The sequence below is a fragment of the Heterodontus francisci genome, unplaced genomic scaffold, assembly GCF_036365525.1.
Source record: "Heterodontus francisci isolate sHetFra1 unplaced genomic scaffold, sHetFra1.hap1 HAP1_SCAFFOLD_597, whole genome shotgun sequence".
NCBI classification, from domain to species: domain Eukaryota; kingdom Metazoa; phylum Chordata; class Chondrichthyes; order Heterodontiformes; family Heterodontidae; genus Heterodontus; species Heterodontus francisci.
The window spans coordinates 214,084-226,960 of NW_027141752.1; the positions used below are offsets into that span (position 1 = coordinate 214,084).

A 12,877-nucleotide genomic window follows, 5' to 3' on the forward strand; every position below is an offset into this window, starting at 1 on the left:
ATTCAAGTTTTCCAAAAAATTAAAGAACACAACATGTGAGTAATATTCCCCATTGCTTTCTCAGTACTGATGGATTGTGAAGCGGGAGACAGCCAGAAGTGCCACTGAGCCGCACAGACTCCGAGCTGAGAATGAAATGAGATCAAATTCAATCTTTCATAGTGAGATGCTGCTGAGAGGGAAGAGTCCTGAATCAAAGCGAGACTTGCTCATTTCAAACACTCCCTGTACTCTCTGCTCATGAAGCCTTACAAAAGGGAAAAACAGAATGGCACTCAAACTCACAACCCTGCCATTAAAAGTCTCATATTCGACTGACAGAACTGTCACTTCTACTCGGTCTCTTATTGGATGGATGCAACTCCAACGCAGGGATGGCATTCAAATCCTCCCATGGGTCCACATGTCAGACTGAGTTCCATGTTGTAGACTCAAGCAAAGGAAATCTGCTCACTTCCAAAACTATCAGCGAATTGAAGCTGATTACAATCAACATCATCAGAGGTCAGAACTACCTGGTGAAAGAAGACACCCTGAAGAAGGATCCACAATTATTCAAAGGCATCGACAAAGTGAAAAACAAGAAAATCGATGAGTCAATGCAAGCCAAACAACAGAAACACTGAAGAATTCCATTCCATTCCAGTCCAGTTGTTTTTGGAGTCAGGTCACAATTACAGCAATAACGGGTCCTTCTCAGGATGGCAGGCTGTTACTATTGGGGTACTGCAAGGATCAGTGTTGGAGCCACAGCTGTTAACAACCTATATAAATGATTTGGATGTGGGAATTAAATGTAATATTTCCAAGTTTGCAGATGACACAAAGCTCGGTGAAGTGTGAGTTGTGAGGAGGATGCAGAGAGGCTTCCAGGGGACCTGGAGAGGCTAAGTGAATGGGCAAGAATATGGAATATAATGTGAATAAGTGTGAAGTTATTCACTTTGGTAGAATAAACAGAAAGACAGAGTATTTCTTTAATGGTGAGAGGTTGGGAAGTGTCGATGTCCAAAGGGACCTGGGTGTCCTTGTTCCTGAGATACCAAAAGCTCTTGTGCAGGTGCAGCAATCAATTAGGAAGGCAAATGGTATGTTGTACCCACACGAGGGGTCATGAGTACAGGAGTAAAGATGTCTTGCTGCAATTGTATAGAGCCTTGGTGAATCCGCACTGGAGTATTGTGTACAGTTTAGTCTCATCTTATGAAGGATACACTTGCCATAGAGGGGGTGAAACAGAGGGTCAACAGACTAATCTTTTTTTTGCATTTATTTCATTTCATCTCAGTTTGTTCAGTTTGCTTACCTACTGTTTTTTTCAGGTTTGTACTTACTGCTGTTCAATATTCAGTCCATTAACACCTAATCTGTACTAATGCTTTGTCTTTCAACACACCATTAACATATTGTTTGCCTTTGCTGCATGACCTTTTGGTCAGCTATGTGGCCTTGTCCAATCTACACCTTCTCCTTTGTTATCTCCTGCCCCACCCCCACCCCACTTGCTTGTAACCTGTGACTTTTCTAATATATGTCAGTTCCGAAGATGGGTCACTGACCTGAAACGTTAACTCTGCTTCTCTTTTCACAGATGCTGCCAGACCTGCTGAGTGGTTCCAGCATTTCTTGTTTTTATGTCACCAGACTGATCCCTGGGATGGTGGGATTGTCTTCTGAGGAAACTGGGCCTGTATTCCTTAAAGTTTCGAAGAATGAGAGGTGATCTGATTGAAACTGACAAAATTCTTACAGGGCGTGACAGTGTGGATGTAGACAGGATGTTTGCCCTGGTTGGTGAGTCTAAAACCAAAGGACATCGTCTCAGAATAAGGAGTAGGCCATTTAAAACTGAGATGGGTGGCATTTCTTCACTCAGACGGTGGTGAATCATTGGAATACTGTGCCCCAGAGGGCTGTGGCAGCTCCATCATTGAGCATGTTCAAGACAGAAATTGATAGAAATCTTGATACTCATGACATCAAGGGATATGGGGATAGCATGGGAAAGGGGCTTTGAGGTAGGTGATCAGCCATGATCTAATTGAATGACAGAGCAGGTTCGACGGGCTGAATAGCTTACTCCTATGTTCCTCTGTTCCTAAGAGAGTTGGCGCCAGCGCGCAGCCCTGCTTTACCCCACTGCTGATCTTGAAAGCGTCTGATGTTGCTCCATTGTAACTGATGGAACTGTGCATGTTCTCGTGGAAAGAAGAGATGATGCCCAAGAGGTCAGGAGGGCAGCCGATGTTCCATTGCAGTTTGAAGAGGCCGTCTCTGCTGACAATATCAAAGGCCTTAGTGATGTTAATAAAAGTGCGTGAGGCTCTGTGGCGCAATGGATAGCGTGTTGGACTTCTAAATAATAATTAAGATGATATTCAAAGGTTGTGGGTTCAAGTCCCACCAGAGTCAGATTTTGGACCAGAAACAGAGGAGCACAACGGAACAACAAATGAAGAAATGTGCCAAAAGCACAGACTCGGAGACAGAGCGAGAGAGAGGAGCAGAGCAGGGGAAAAAAAAAATCGAGGAGTGACGTCACAATGGAGAGTGAGAGCAGGGAAACAGAGAGCCGCTGCGGTGAGGATCCAGGATTTGGTTCTTTCTTCGGTGCAGTGGAAGGAGCTGTTTGGTGAGGATCTGGTAAGCTGTGACATCACAGGCAAGCAGGTAGTTGATTGGTTTGGAAGAACCGACCTGCTTGAAGCGCATCTGGTAAGTGATGAAGATCCATTTTAGTCCTAACATTTAAAATAGTAAACAAACTAGTGGTAAGTTTATTAAAATATGCAATAAAATGAATAATTGAATAAAATATTTAAGTAGTAAATTGAAACACGTTGAGGATGACAGGACAGGTGATGTGTCACAGCTGCAGCATGTGGGAGTTCCTGGATGCCAGTGTGATCCAGGGCAAACACGTCTGCAGTAAGTGTTTGCGGCTCAAAGAGGGAGAAAAAAGGAATGTAGTGGTAGTAGGGGACAGTATAATAAGGTGGATTGACTCTGTTCTCTGCAGCAAAAGCAAGAGTCCAGACGGCTGTGTTGCCTGCCGGTGCCAGGATTCAGGACATCTGCTCAGGGCTGGAGCGAAACATACAATGGGAGGGGGAGGATCCAGTCGTCGTGGTCCATGTCGGTACCAAAGACATCGGCAGGACAAGGATAGAGGTTCTGCAAAGTCAGTCTGAGGAACTAGGCACCAAATTAAGAAGCAGAACCTCAAAGTTAATCATCTCTGGATTATTACCTGAGCCATGTGCAAATTGGCATAGGACAAATAAGATTAGAGAAAGTAATGTGCGGCTGAAAGACTGGTGTGGTAGTAGTGGGTTCTGGTTTGTGGGGCATTGGCACCAGTACTGGGGAAAGAGGTGGCTGTACCGTTGGGACGGTCTCCACCTGAACCGTGCTGGTGCCGGTGTTCTAGCGAGCCACATAACGAGGGACGTAGAGACGGTTTTAAACTGAATAGTGGGGGCAAGGGATCAAATTTGGGAAGATATGGTGAATCAAGGAGGAGAGACAGGGCGAGAGAGAAAGGTATAAATATGGGAAATGATAAACAGACTGTGACAGGAAGGGGCAGAATGTACAAATCTAAGAGTAAATCGACAGATAAGGCCAGAGGTGACAAAAATAATAAAACGACAAAACTAAATGCTCTGTATCTGAATGCATGGAGCATTTGAAACAAAACAGATGAACTGGGAGCACAAATAGAATAAATAAGTACGATCTGATAGTCATTACAGAGACATGGCTGCAGGGCGACATAGATTTCGATGAGAATATTGGAGGTGACATGGCATTTTGGAAGGACAGGAAGCTAGGAAAAGGTGGCGGGGTAGCTCTGTTAATTAATAATGGTATTAGCGTAATCGAGAGGGATGACCTGAGTTCTGGAGATCAGGATGCAGAATCAGTTTGAGTACAAATGAGAAATCATAAAGGCAAGAAGTCACTTGTGGGAGTGGTGTACAGGCCACCTAACATTCACCACACTGTCGGATGAGATATAAAGGAAGAAATAATGGCAGCTTGTCAGAAAGGTACTGTGATAATTATGGGGGATTTTAATCTACATATAGAGTGGAAAATTCAGATGGGCAGAGGTAGCCTAGATGAGGAATACATAGAATGTTTTGGGGATAATTTCTTGGAACAATACATTCTGGAGCCAACCAGAGAGCAGGCTATACTAGACCTGGCATTGTGCAACGAGATAGGATTAATTAATGACCTCATAGTTAAGGTGCCCCGAGGTAGTCGCGATTATAATATGATTGAATTTTACATTCAGTTTGAGGGAGAGGAGAGTGGGTCCCAGACTAGTATTTTAAATTTAAATAAGGGCAATTATAAGGTCATGAAAGCAGACCTAGCTAAAGTGAACTGGCAAATTAGGTTAAGGGATAAGTCAATAGAGATGCAGTGGCAGACATTTAAGGGGATATTTCAGAATACACAGAATAGATACATTTCAACGAGAAAGAAAAGTTCCAAAGGTGGGACTCACCATCCATGGTTCACGAAAACAGTTAAAGATACTATCAAACTTAAAGAAAAAGCCTATAATTGTGCAAAGGTGGGAGGCAGGTCAGAAGATTGGACAGAATATTAAAAAAACAGCAAAGAATGACTAAAAGATTGATAAGGAAGGTAAAATTAGAGTATGAGAGAAAGCTCGCAAGAAATTTCAAGACAACTAGTAAGAGTTTCGATAGATATTTTAAAAAGAAAAGAGTTAACAAAGCGACTGTTGGTCCAATAGAAAGTGTGTCTGGGGAATTAATAATGGATAATTAAGAGATGGCAGATGAATTGAACAGATACTTTGCATCGGTCTTCACTATTGAGTATACAAATAACATCCCAGTATTAGCCGTATATCAGGAAATTGAAGGGATGGAGGAACTCAAGAAAATTACAATCACCAGGGAAGTGGTACGAAACAAATTGTTGGAGCTGCGGGTTGACAAGTCGCCAGGTCCTGAATTGGCTAGTGAGATAGTTGATGCGCTGGTTTTAATATTCCAAAATTCCCTAGATTCGAGAAGGTTCCGTTAGATTGGAAAAGAGTGAATGTAACTCATTTATTCAAAAAGGGAGGGAGACAGAAAGCAGGAAACGACAGCCCAGTTAGCTTAACATTTGTCTGAGGGAAAATGTTTGGAGCTATTACAGAGGATGTTATAGCAGGGCATTTAGAAAGAATTAAGGTAATCAGGCAGAGTCAACATGTTTTTTTGAAAGGGAAATCATGTTTAACCAATTTATTGGAGTTCTTTGAGGGAGTTATATGTGCTGTGGATAAAGGGGAACCAGTGGATGTATTGTATTTTGATTTCCAGAAGGATAAGGTGCCATATCAAAGGTTATTGCAGAAAATAAAAGCTCATGGTGTCGGGGGTAACATATTTACATGGATAGAAGATTGGCTAGCTGACAGGAAACAGAGAGTCAGCATAAATGGGTCATTTTCTGGTTGGCAAGAAGTAACGAGTGGTGTGCCACAGGGATCTGTGCTGGGGCCTCAACTTTTTACAATTTATATAAATGACTTAGATGAAGGGACCGAAGGTATTGTTGCTAAATTTGCTGATCACAAAGATAGGTAGGAAAGTAGGTTGTGAAGAGGACATAAGGGGGCTACAAAGGGATATAGATAGGTTAAGTGATAGGGCAAAGACCTGGCAAATGGAGTATAATGTGGGAAAGTCGGAAATTGTCCACTATGGCAGGAAGAATAAAAAAGCATATTATCTAAATGGTGAGAGATTGCAGAGCTCTGAGATGCAGAGGGATCTGGGTGTCCGAGGGCATGAATTGCAAAAGGTTAGTATGCAGGTCCAGCACGTAATTAGGAAAGCTAATCGAATGTTATCATTTATCACCATGGGAATTGAATACAATAGTAGGGAGGTTATGCTTCACCTATCCAGGACATTGGTGAGACCTCTTCTGCAGTACTGAGTACTGTACTGGTCTCCTTATTTGCGGAAGGATGTAAATGCATTGGAGGTAGTACAGAGAAAGTTTACGAGACTAATACATGGAATGGGTGGGCTGTCTTACGAGGAAAGATTGGACAAGCTAGGCTTGTCTCCGCCAGAGTTTAGAAGAGAAAGAGGCGACATGATTTGTTATTTAATTTATTAATTAACAAATTAGCTATCCTCCAGTCTTCCGGTACCTCACCCGTGGCTAACGATGATACAAAAATCTCTGCCAGCGCCCCAGCAATCTCCTCCCTTGCTTCCCATAGCATCCTAGGATACATCTGATCAGGCCCTGGGGATTTATCCACCTTAATGCGCTTCAAAACCTCCAACACCTCCTCCTTTGTAATGTTGATATGCTGCAGGATATCGCTGTTCCCTCCCTTGAACTCACTAGCTTCCATGACCTTCTCCACGGTAAATACAGACGAGAAATATTCATTTAAGACCTCGCCCATTTCGCGTGGCTTCACACATAGATTGCCACACTGATCCTTAAGGGGACCTACACTCTCCCGAGCTACCCTTTTACTCTTAATACACTTATAGAATCTTTTAGGATTCTCCTTTATCTTATCTGCCAGGGAAATCTCATGGCCCCTTTTCGCCCTCCTAATTTCCTTCTTAAGTATACTCCTATATCCCCTATACTTCTCGAGGGACACGCTCAATCCCAGCTGCCTATACCTGACGTATGCCTCCTTCTTTGTCCTGACCAGACCCTCAATATCCCTCGTCAACCAAGGTTCCCTAAACTTGCCAGCCTTGCCCTTCCATCTAACAGGAACATGCTGGCCCTGAACTCTTCCTATCTCACTTTTAAAAGCCTCCCACTTGCCAGACGTCCCTTTACCTGTAAACAGCCTCTCCCATTCAACTTTTGAGAGTTCCTGTCTGATGCCATGGAAATTAGCCTTCCCCCAATTTAGGACTTCAACCTGAGGACCAGTCCTATTCTTTTTCATAACTATCTTGAAGCTAATAGAGTTATGGTCACTGGTCCCAAAGTGCTCCCCGACTGCCATATCAACCACCTGCCCATCCTCATTTCCTAACAGGAGATCGAGTGTAGCCCCTTCTCCAGTCAGGCCATCCACGTACTGCTTCAGAAAATTATCCTGGACTCACTTAACAAATTCTTCACCATCTGATCCCTTAGCACTAAGGCAGTCCCAGTCAATATTAGGGAAGTTAAAATCACCTACTATTACAACCCTATAATTCCTATACCTATCTGTGATTTCCCTACATATATGCTCCTCCACTTCCCTCTGACTATTGGGGGGCCTATAGTATAATCCCATCAAAGGGATCACCCTTTTATTATTTCTATGTTCTACCAGTATGGCCTCACTGGACATTCACCCCGGGATATTCTCTCTAAGTACTGCCGTGATGTCCTCCCTAATCAATAGTGCAACTCCCCCTCCTCTCTTACCTCCACCTCTGTCACGCCGGAAGGATCAGTACCGCGGAACATTGAGCTGCCAGTCCTGCCCATCCCTCAACCACGTTTCCGTAATAGCTACAATACCACAATCCCATGTACCGATCCATGCTCTGAGTTCATCTGCCTTACCTGTAAGGATACTTGCATTAAAGTAAATGCAGTTTAGCCCACCAGACCTTCCACGCCCCCTGTCCTGCCCCTGCCTGGCCTGCCTACTGGACTTGCTTGCTTTAACCTCTCCATTTGCCTCAACTATCTCATCGGAGAGACTACTACTTTGGGTCCCACCCCCGCTGCAAGACTAGTTTAAACCCTCCAGTGTATTACTATAAAATCTCCCTGCTAGGATATTGGTCCCCTTCCAGTTCAGATGCAACCCGTCCCTCTTGTACAGGTCACCTCTGCACCAGAAGAGATCCCAATGATCTAAGTACCTGAAGCCCTCCCGCCTTCGCCAGTCTTCAGCAATGCATTCATTTGCCTAATCCTCCTCTTCCTACCCGCACTAGCACGTGTCACAGGGAGTAAACCTGAGATTACAACCCTAGAGGTCCTGCTCTTTAACCTTCTGCCTAACTCCCCATATTCACTTTGCAGAACCTCATCTCTCTTCCTGCCTATGTCGTTCGTACCAATATGGACCACGATCTCTGGCTGCACACCCTCCCCTTTCAGAATTTCCGGCAGCTGCTCCGAAACATCCTTGACCCTAGTATTAGGGAGGCAACATACCATCCTGGAGTCTCGTTTGCGGCCACAGAAACGCCTATCTGCAACCCTTATGATAGAATCCCCTATCACAATAGCTCTTCCTCCCCTTTTCATCCCCTGCTGTGCAGCATAACCCTCCGTGGTGCCACGAACCGCGCTGTTGCTCTTTTCCCCTGGGAGGTCTTCCCCCCAACAGGAACCAAAGCGGTGTATCTGTTTGAGAGGGGGATGGCCACAGGGGACTCCTGCACTACCTGCCTGCTCCTACGACTCCATCTGGTGGTCACCCATCCCTTTTCTGCCTGTGCATCCATTACCTGCGGTGCGACCACCTCACTAAACATGCTATCCATGACACCCTCAGCTTCGTGGATGCTCCACAGTGAAACCACCCGCAGTTCCAGCTCCATAATGCGAGTAGCCAGTAGCTGCAGCTGGATACACTTCCTGCACACATGGTCGTCATGGAGACTGGGAGGGTTCCTGAATCCCCACATAGCGCAGGAGGAGCATATCACGGGGCTGAGCTCTCCTGCCATGACTTACCCTTAGATTAATTAGTTACTCCCTTAATTAAAAAATACTAATGACACTCGGGGCCTTGTTCTACCCACTACAATCTAAAGTCCTTCATAAGCTACACTGAATAAAAAAAACACTTTAGTCGTACTCATCTTATCAGCAGAGGTTTTTTTTTCAAGTAAAAAACTTTGCCCTTTTCTTTAAGATATTTAAATACACTAACAGCAGTGACTCACCAACCAATCACCTTGCAGCTCTCCTCTGACATCACAGTTGGCTTCTTTTTTTTCAAAACTCCAGCACACTGGAAGAGCTCCACTCCACTCCTGGAAGGGAAGAGACTGGGCCTCGATCCTCGGATTGGATTTATAGGCTCCGCTCTCAACATTCTCCTCATATCGGTCCATATAGGTCTGCTCCGCTCCGCTCCTCTCCGCTCCCGGAAGGTAATTCACCAGCTTTTGCAGAAAGGTAGGTCTTAAGCTGTTGCAGTACCTGTTAGAAAGATAGTCTAAGCTATTCTGAAGTCATCTTCCAATGTCATCCACATGGAAGCAGGATTTTAAAGGATAAGATGTAGTTTTTAAAAGTCACTTCAATCTTGCTCAAGAGTCTTTTCAAAGAAGCCAAGTAAATCTTGATAAAAAGTCATATACATTTAGAGATCTTTTAAAAGCACTTCAATCTTGTTAATAAAAAGTCAGATGTAAATTTAAGAACTCTGATCAGGCTATGCTAAAAAGTTACATACAATTAAGAAATAAAATACAACATTTAAAATGTCTGAACTCCCTCTGAAAGTTGACAACTGCTCCTGCCGGTGTCTTCCTGGAATAGTGGAGCTGTTGTGTCAACGGAAAAGTCCTTCCCGAGCAGCCCTGAGCCTGTTGTTACCGGCTTTAATCCAACCCAGGTAAAAATCAGGGTACATTGTGGGCAATGAGCCCAAATTGCTGAACTACAGGTCCCTGTCACTTTAAAGAGTGGGCTGGTGCGATTATGATCAGAGGCTCCTTCTAAGCACATTTCTCACCACCACAACTTCCAGATGCTGGTGTTAGTGTGTGCATGTACCAGCAGTTGCAGTGCTGTTCAGACCCTCAATAGCAGTGAAAGTCTCAGAGTTCACCACTATTGGGCTGTAAAATCCAGGCCAATATCTCACAGTCCTGTTAGATTTGCTCTCCCTCTGTACAAAATCAAACTCCACACATTGTCTTTCACTCACTCCTGTTTCCAGCCCTGACGGTGCAGAAATCCCCTCTCAAAGGTACACAATCCAGTTGATTTCTGATCAAATACCTCCTTCCTCATTCAATAGAGGAAACAGAGACATGAACACGAGTCAGGTGCAAGAAAGTTTCACCAACAGAGCAAAGAAAGGCACCAACAAAAGTCACCCCTACTTTCCAAATCATTTCACTGGAATATTCTTTCACTTGTTTTGTCGGATGACTGCAATAAATCTGAAAATGAGCACCATGAGGTTTGTGTTCACTAGTCGCTTGTTCTCCTGTGTTTGTCTGTCAGGTTTGTAATTCAGTTTGTATTGGATATTGAAGAGAATCTCTTTTCAAGATGATTACACATCGTACTGTGTTTAAAGCAACCAACTTGGAAAATGGCAGAAAATGAATGTTTCAATACCTGTGTGACCAGATTCTTCCAATGCTTTTCAACAGCTCGATTGATGATGCTTGTAATCTGTATCCTGTGGAGAATGGGAGAAGAGAATAAAAACATGGTGCATGAACAGGACAGACTGCGTAAAATGGGAGCACAGAAATACTGCCACCTCATTGAAAGTTAATGAGATTTATTTGAAGTCAGACACCTGTCCACAATGAACAAGTGAATACATTAATTGTCCACTTTCAATCTAAATGGGACTGAGGTTCCAACAGAGAAGTTTTCTGGAAAATACCTGCTGCAGTTTTAAAATTGATGAACTGGAACATCTTATACTAACTTTCAAATAACTGTAGTGATTGTATAGTTCTCATAGTGGAGAGAAGGAGTTGTTTATAAATATAAGCAGAAAGACACATTTGTGGATTGGTGAATGAGCTTTATCTTTCTGAAATGTATTTGTCCATTGGTTGCAGGTCACTGGAAATTCTTTTTTACATTTCAATTGTAGCAGCAGCAGTTAGCAGCAAAATGTCTGATTAATCAGAGTAGTGGGTCTGGGAAATACTTAAACAGCCGAGACCCTGTAAAACAGAACTCCAAGTAATAGTTTAAATAAGGCACTGAACTGACAGAGCGGTAAAGGCCTGCTCAGGTCAGGAAAAAAAAGCCGACCCGAACCTGACAGAACCACATTGGACCCGAGCCCGACCCGGCCCGAGTATCTCCATTTATTCCCACGCCCAAACTAACCCGAGCCTTACCCGACCACTGGAATGTTCACTTTATCTACCTCCCGATTCCGAATCTACAGGAAGCTGCAGCATGAGCGCAATGACGTCATAGAGATGCTCACTTTCTCACTGAGCAGACTCAGAGTTTCCCTCCTTGATGACCCGGACTCCCAGCTTAGGTTGGCTTTTCAACTTTTGACACTTATTAAACTCAACTTCCCAGCAGAGTTAAATGTAACACTTACTGTGTGTGTCCGACACGGACTCAGCCCGACCTGGACCCAGCCCAACCCGAACCTGGCCCGACCTGACCCGAGCCCGAAAGCCAGACCCGGAAGAGCGACCCAACACGACCCGGACCCGACACAGGTCGTCGGGTCCCGTCGGGTTCAGGTCGGGTGGCAGGCCTTTGCAGAGCGGAGGTCAGATGAGGATTGAATTAATTTCAATCACTGAATCTAAACAAGAAGTAAATCTGCCAGGAATGGAAGACTTTGCTTTACCTGTGAGCTTGTGGCACAACGGTAGTGCGTCTAACTCCAGATCAGAAGGTTGCGTGTTCAAAACACGTCAGGCTCAGTTATGTTTTACAGCAGCTCAAGTTCCTGGATTTTATATCAGAAGAGAGTTCGTTCTCTTGGAATATTCGTGCATGGTAGAATTTCAAGATCAACTTTAATAGATTAAAGTCCTGATTTCTGGTTCCGTTCCATTTCCATGCTCAGTTCTTATTTCACACTGTTTTATATCAGAACAATGTTTCAGGGATGTGATGTGTCCATTGTTTGTGCAATCGCTCTGTCACCCAGTGTGAGAAATAAAACACAAACCGCACAGCGTGCGGCTCAAACCCATACCTGGCTCTGTCTATCGGCCGCTTAGTTCAGTTGGTTAGGACGCAGTGTTGATAACAACAAGGCTGTGGATTTGATCCCCATGTGCGCTGTCACATGGTCAGTCATTAATTTGACACATTTTTGCAACACTTAAAATCCAACTTTTAGATGCAAACAAGTTTACATCAAATGTCAAAGGGAATTTATTTTGAATAACATCCATTGTATCTTTGTCACTGGTCTGGAGTAACACAGAATTCTTTCCAATTATCTTCCGTTTTCTGAAAAACGTTGAACTCGTGGCCTGTTCTCGTTCATGGTCACGAGCAGCAAAAACAGACAGAGCAAGTCTGACTGCCCAGAGATGTGGAAAAGGCTTCAGTTTGGGACATATGCAGCAAATCAAATGTTCACCCGGCCCTGAAAGATTCAAAAACTGGGGAAAAGGACACAAAGAGATAGAGAATAAGCTAAAGCTGAGAATGTAAATATTTCCCATCATTGATATCTCTCTATTCCAATCCAACCTTCAGAGTTGGGTAAATAATTTCAGTGTAAATTGTGCAGCTCAAGAGTCAAAACCAAAGGGCGATGCAGAATAAAGGAGAACTGCCAAAACCCCAGATTGAACCAGGGATCTTCAGTCCAACACACTCCCAACTGAGCTATTTCAGTCTCACAGGCTTGGGATGAGAAGTGGCAAGTAACATTCGCACCACACAAGTGCCAGGCAATGACCATCTCCAACAAGAGAGAATCTAACTATCTACCCTTGACATTCAATAGCATTACAATTACTGAATCCCCCACCATCAACATCATGGAGGTTACCATGGGTAGCCATACAAATAACGTGACTAGAAGAGCTGGTCAGAGGCTTGGAATCCTGAGGTGAGTAATTACAGTGCAGCTGTTGGCTCCACCCCAGGGGCTGAATTGGTTCTGTAAACCATGAAGCAGCTTCCTCTCAAATCCCATGTTTATCAATAAATC

At 44.0% G+C, this 12,877-nt stretch overlaps 2 non-coding genes across 2 annotated transcripts; both read left to right on the forward strand.

Moving 5' to 3' along the window:
* The first annotated feature begins 2,321 nt into the window (after nucleotides 1-2,321).
* trnar-ucu (transfer RNA arginine (anticodon UCU)) lies at nucleotides 2,322-2,412 on the forward strand. Its single transcript is given in 2 exon segments — nucleotides 2,322-2,358; nucleotides 2,377-2,412. It is a non-coding gene; the product is annotated as a tRNA-Arg (tRNA).
* Nucleotides 2,413-11,555: 9,143 nt separating this feature from the next.
* On the forward strand, nucleotides 11,556-11,627 carry trnaw-cca (transfer RNA tryptophan (anticodon CCA)). The gene has a single exon. It is a non-coding gene; the product is annotated as a tRNA-Trp (tRNA).
* The last annotated feature ends 1,250 nt before the right edge of the window (nucleotides 11,628-12,877 follow it).